Source organism: Solanum dulcamara, chromosome 11 (assembly GCF_947179165.1).
Source record: "Solanum dulcamara chromosome 11, daSolDulc1.2, whole genome shotgun sequence".
NCBI lineage: Eukaryota > Viridiplantae > Streptophyta > Magnoliopsida > Solanales > Solanaceae > Solanum > Solanum dulcamara.
Genome location: NC_077247.1, coordinates 33,028,423 through 33,035,517, shown reverse-complemented (window position 1 = coordinate 33,035,517; position 7,095 = coordinate 33,028,423).

The following is a 7,095-nucleotide window of genomic DNA, read 5'->3' as shown; positions in this document are numbered from 1 at the left end:
AATAACAATACCTGATCTATATTGAGGAACCTACACAATTGATTAGTTGACTCTTTTCTTCCAAGGGTTTCCCGTCTTTCTATTCCACGAGAGAACACCAGATATGCACAGCACGTGGTCCCAAAAGTTTGCTTGTTTTGGTGTTCATAGATTTTGGGTAGGTCGAGGCCCTGTTCCGTCTAAGTAATGTATTCATAAAGGCTTGTAGACCAGTGTGTTGGGTAGTATAGCCATGTTATTGGCCATAGTGGTTCGGTTATTGGTTGACTTAAGTTGTTTTGACTTATTGTTAAGATTACTCCGTACAACTGCATGTTGTCCTAAATTATAGTGTATACACATGCTTTTAGCTTCTTTATAGAGACCATGGTGGCCTTGAAAATCCGTAGGGCGAATATGCTTTTCTAGATATCATGGTGGCCTCAACGATCCAGATAAGAGTTATATGCTAGTTGTTTATTGCTTCATATGAACTATTGGGAGTAGCTGTTTTCATTGTAGAAAAGTTGGTAGGGGCCTTGTCAGCCGAGGACTTATTTTAAAGTCGAGATATATTTATTTGTTCTTTTGATTATGTGTAGATAGTATGCATCATTAGCAAATGGTTTAGCAGGGTCCGCTCAAGCCTAAGTTTTGATATTAGATGCTAGTTGCGCCTTTTGTGTTTGGAGTGTGAAAAAAAGACTATTCTCGGCATAAAGATATTTGTTCGTACCATGTGAAATTGTCTTAATGCCTCCATTTCATCCTTTAGAGTATTTCTATAGCGACCCTAAATCATTTGTAACTTGCTGGCACTGACTGTTCGATCGCCTAGTTGTTCGTTTGGTTTTATGCCCATTTCCCCATTTTGGAGCTTTTAAAACTTGAAAAGTTGACTTAAGTCAAAATATCAGGTTAATGACCTTATAATGGAATTATGATGGTTCCATAAGCTCTGGCATGGCCAAATTAGGCTAGTGGCATGGTCGGTTTGAGTATCGAAGCATTCGGTACGAGTTTAGGGCCATTTGCCATTTTAGCCTTTGAAATTTGACCTAAGATTGACTTCGATCAACATTTTTGGAAAATACGCTCTAATTAAATTCCATAGGTACGGTTAGTTTTGAAATATCAAGTTTGGTCTAGAACGACCTTTCATTTGCTTCCCGAGGCTTCTATTCTAATCCCGAACCCCGTTGTGGAAGTTGGCTAAAAATGACACTTGGATGTGTGACCCACTCTTAGTTAAAATGACTTCATATGGAAATTTTGACTGTTCCATTATGTTCAGAATATTGAATTTAGTAGGGTAGCATATCTATTTTATTTTTATCGGGTTCCGAACGAATCCGAACACCTTGTCGGAGATTTTAAAGTTGGCAAAAAAACTAGCTTTTCAACTGATATAAATAAGGAAAAACTAAGTCCATGCCACATAAAAGCAAAATAATTATAGACAAATACCTTTTTACAATTCACACCCCCCAAAGTATGAGATTCGCTACCAAGATATCGTCGGAGTATCATATATTGACATGGTATTATTGAGGCTGCTTCAGTCCTTAATGATACCACCACAGTATATCTATATACTATCATGGTATCATTGATGTCTACTTCAATCTTTTAGCTACATTTTCATGAAACCATCATATACTGGTATGGTATCATTAAGGATCGTTTTATATAATTATTAAGGATCGTTTCATACAAGTGTTGAATGTGATGGTATCATAAAGGTTTTTCTAAGTCATTTGATATTACATGAATGATACTACCACAGTATATTCGTATATTATCATGATATTGAAAATTCTTAATGAGACACTTTTAAAATCATCAATGATACCATAACAATATATTGATACCTTATCAGTATCATACATGATTGAACTCTTTTTTTAAGAAACAAAAAAATTAATTAAGAAAAAATTATTAAAATCACGATCTTATTTATTAAACTAATTAGTAAATATATTCTTTGTGATACTAGATCGATATATTGATACCATATTGGTATCAAATAGGACTGAGTTTAATCCTCTGTGATACTCCATCGGTATATGATACACTATCGGTATCATGTAGGGTGGCATTGACGTCAGTGCACAAATTTAAAAATAATTAAGGGGGGTACAGGGGTAAATAGTTTGTTTAAAAGGTCCATTTTGTATAGTTTTCCCTATGTATAACTGGTGCAGGCCCATTTCAGCCTCATTTCTCAACTTCAACCCATAATAACTCTCTCATTTCAAGTCCGTTTTTAATGATTCGAATGCCCATCTTGTGGGTTTTTTGTAAGAAATGCGTTGATGAACTTAGAAACTGATTTGGGGTCTTCATTTGAGGTAAATTTTATGAAATATCTGCTACCATGACCCTTTTTGTGAGCTTGATTTTGAAAATTTTTTAGACTTGATATCTCAGTCATTTTAGGTCCGATTTCAGTGATTCTTAGGGCTATCTTGAGTGGTTTTTCGAGGAGAACGCGTTGGCGTTGTTGGAATTTGTATTTGAATTTTTGCTGAATATAATAATTATATTTTAGCTGTTGCCATAGCTTATTTTTTATAGCTCAATTTTTGGGAAATTTTGGAAGGTGATTTCTTGGCCATTTTAGGTTTGAATTTGGTGATTCAAGATCTTAGATTGTGGGGATTTTCATGAGGATCTTCATGGTGTGGTTGATTTCAGCAGTTGGGCCCTTATTTTTGGTAATTGCTGGGTTATAGTTGTTGCCATGTCGCTTTAATGGTGATTAATTTGTGAAATTGCTGCAAGTGCTTGTTTGGGCTGTTTTGAGCCTCCAACTGTGTTTTATTTTGGAACAAAAGTTTGGGGTAGCTTTTAGGACTTCTTGACGGAGTTAATTCTTGAATTATTAGAGCGGGTTCCACATTCTCCTTTTTAACTCCAAAATTTCTTTGTCTCTGTTTTTGTGTCCTTATTGTCTAAACGATCGTAACAATGTTGCAATTCTAGTTTGGAGAGAGCGTGTTCAGCCTACATGTAGGCTAAGACTTTCCTTCCTTTAGATTGAGCTTGAGAATGTGATTGCATGTTAATTAGTTAGAATTTGGGTTGAGGAGCTATTGAATTATGCATTGGTGTTTAGAATTCATGTTTTAAGCCTATTTCGGGGATTATTGGGTAACTATGAGCATGCCTTATACTATTATTTGATCTATAGTATATGAAGTATTTGTATACTTATTTACTATTTATTGGAAGTATCTTGGGCCTTAGCATAGGTTTGACTAGTGCTTGCCTTAGAACTGCATGATTCGGACCCGATAGGTATTAGTTTTGTCCCGACGTTGTTTCATCCGATTTAGATTCCTGTAGACTAGTATAGCAGACTTGAGTCTGATAGTTTGAGCCTTAGTTAGGCGATACGTTTTCTCCAATGATAGTTTGACCTTATTTCTTTGATTCTACGGTTTTGTGAGTTATGTCGGCAACATCGAATTCATTCCGCGATTAGAAGTTAGTTGTGGATTCAGCCTCAGAAATTATATTGATTTTCTAAGTGTGGATTGCGCTCCACAGATATTATGATTATGGATTGATTGGTACTCCTTCAACAGCTACATTGGCACTTTTGCCAAGCATCCAAATTCATGCTCCGGCCCCGACCTTATTGATATATTAAAGAGCATCTATGTCACGTCCCGGGAGGGTACCCTAGACGTGACCGGCACTTGAAGGTCATTTCTGACCTTCAGGCGAACAACTTGATTATATCACTCCATCGTTCAGTCATAAACACTCAAAGGAGGGCTCAATTATAACATGCTATTTATAATATGGGGGTCGAAGGCCAAACATGTTTAACTCAACAAAATAAGTATAATAGGACTCCTCAAAATAACAGTCCAACCTCCCTACACTCTAGTCTATGAAGCCTCTATCAAAGTCTAGGAGGTGCCGATGACAAGCCCATGGCTACCAAAAATCAACATAAAGGAAACGACAACGAAACTATACAAGGAAGCTCAACATCCTCTGGAAACTAGGAGGACTCACCAACTAGCTGGGAGTGTATGTGGGTCTTCAACGGAGCGCCGGTCGACGATCTCTAGTACCTGTCTCTGCATCATGAAACGATGCAGGTCAAATGGCGTTAGTATATGGAATGTACGAGTATGTAAAATGGCCGAATGAAACAAACATCAAGAAGACATCAATATCAACTCAGGACCTCAACTCATATATATATATATATATATATATATATATATATATATATATATACAGGACAACTCACTCCAATGTCCTAATTCTAACAAGAATAGTTTAGATGGGAGTAACTCATAACCCACTCCACTCAACTGACTCAGAATACTATCAAGACCTTAAATGGGAGTTTCTCTTATCCGACAACCACCACCTATGAGCCGGTGATAGTACAACAATCGGACGTTGTTGCCACATCCGTCCATACCTTGCCAGGGCATGAACGCCTCCCTAATCATGGATACCATCGATTAGTCAAGTCCTATCATTTCAGGACAATAAAATGGGAAACATCCGACTTTAACGGTTCAATACCATGGGAAGCATTCGACTTTAATGGTTCCATCCCTACCTACATTGGTGGCGTAGTTTCTAGGGTTCAAGTATGGACTATACTCTTACCCACTTCGGTGCTCGATACTCCTTCCATGACTCCATGCTCATAAGACTCCCTCCAATCATCTCAAACAAGCCCTCACGGCTAGTTTCATGTGGAACATTTCCCACTCATCAACTCTATCCTCATTCTCAACTCAATTAAGTCATAATGGCAAGTTCCATTTAGGACCTTGTCCACTCGTCAATTTTATCCTCCAATTAACTCCATCAAGCCTCATTTAGGTAAGCATTTATGACATCTCCTCAAAACTCATCACAACTCTATGACTTTAGCTCAACAATTCAAGTAGAATAACACATTTAAGGAAAATGACTTAAGCAACATAATCACATGGCTAAAGAGATCAACAAAACATAATAACAAGTCATCTCCATCAACTCATACTAATATGAAGGTTTTAGGAACTTCTTAGCTCAACAACATCAACACATATAGCATTAAATAAATAGGGGACAAAACTCATTCAAACATAAACCATACCAAAAAACTCCATTTTCATGGACATCTATCCTCAAAGCAAGAGTAGGGCACATGGGTGGACTCAACCCATGTTTTGGATAGCCTTACATACCTTAGTGAAGACTTGAAGAAAACCTTGGTGTTGGGTCTTCAATGGAGAACTCGAATCTTGAAGCTCTTGGAACTCTTCTTGTTGGAAATGGAGAAGAAGAAGAGGATGAAGAAGAGAGAGTTTTCTAGGGATTTTCTAGAGAGAGAGTGGGGCTACAAATTATGATCCCAAAATGCCCAAGGATGATACATATATAATTTGGGTGAATTCCCAAATTGCCCCTTCTTAAAAGTTCTGAAAAATAGGCAAAAATACACCTGGCGTGATAGTGGCGCATCGCGCCACTACAACGCCAGGCCGATTACGCCTAACACCTGCACACCTTATAGTGGCGCACCGCACCAAGGATCAAACTACTGAGGCACATTCTTGGCGCGATAGTGGCGCGTCGCGCCCTTACAGCGCCAAGGCCAAAATTTCTGGGTTCTGGAAATTGGCTTGAAAAACCCTGCACACCTTTTAGTGGCGTGCCGCGCTAGAGCCCAAACTACTGAGGCATATTTCTGGTGCGATAATGGCGCATCGCGCCACTGCGGTGCCAAGCCCTGTTTTCCAGCAATTGCAACCCAAGCCTGAAAATCTCTGTTGTGCTAGTTCATCTTAGGATTTGTCATATTTTTCGACTTCGAATTCCAAAAATTACATTCTTGGTGGCGTTGGAAAGAAGACCCGATGACCTTTAATTTGATGGGTCGTGGGCCACCCAGATTACCGTCTTTTGAAAGATAGGGTCGTTAGAAGTCAACCCCTTAAGCGAACTCCTCCTCAAACTTAGCCACGACGAATCTTTTGGATTTGGTTTGGTCCTAGGGGTCCTTCATGACCCCACATCACCTCTAACGCTGCTCAATTTCTCAAAGACTCATCTTACTCACGCAAATGCTCTACAATACTCGAGTTTGACCCTACCCGAATACAAGAAAGGTCTGAATCTTAGGAAAAAATTTTGAGGGGTGTTACAATCTGGATTCAAGCTCCAACCTCTAGCACTCGGATAATCATATAGAGTATCCGATTGGAGGTCCGGCCTCATTTATTTGGTACTTGTAGTTGGTTACTTGGATACTTTTGGAGAGCATCCGATGAGAGGTCTGGCCTCCATTCAGTTAGATTCTACAGGTGTTGGTTGAGTTTTTGGTTCCATACACTCCGATTTTGAGTTCTCAGATTTAGTTCTCTTTATTCATAGTTATTCTATTTACTTGTCGGGCTTATGGGGGTCCCTTCGAGTTTTTATTTAAACGTGCGCATGAATGTACTTTCTGGGCTTATGGGGGTCCAATTAGGTGTGGTTTATTTTGTAGATTACTTCAGTTAGTCCTTTATACACTCGTGTGCATTTTATTATTACATTATAACTTTCCGCTCTTGACCTCTGTTCTGCTTTATTCCTTCTTGTCATATTGCTGTTATTTTTCAAGCTCAGTCGGCCTATGATGCCTATTGGGTGCCTCTTATTTTGGTACTCATACTACATTCTGCACCTTTTTTGTGATGCAAGTTCGAGCCCCAATGTCCAGTGTTGATATCGAGCCTGCAACAATCTGATCCAGAGACGGGGTGAGCATATGGCGTTTTGTACTATTTCAGTCTCCATCTGTATATATTGACTAGTCTTTTGCATTTTGAGATAGTCCAGTTTCTGTGGTCCACTTTTTGGACTTGTACTCATTTTGTTAGTGGCTCTATAGTTGTGACTTTCAGGTTCTGGGAGGAATCTTATTTTGTATATATATATATATATATATATATATATATATATATATGTTTTGGGTTGCTTTCGGTTATCTATTCTATTTATCTTAGAATTGCCTATTCTTGTTTAGTTTATGCCCTCAGACTCATTACTTGTCGTTTTGGGTAATTGGTTGGCTTACCTACTTGTGGGTTATAGACTTATAGTAGG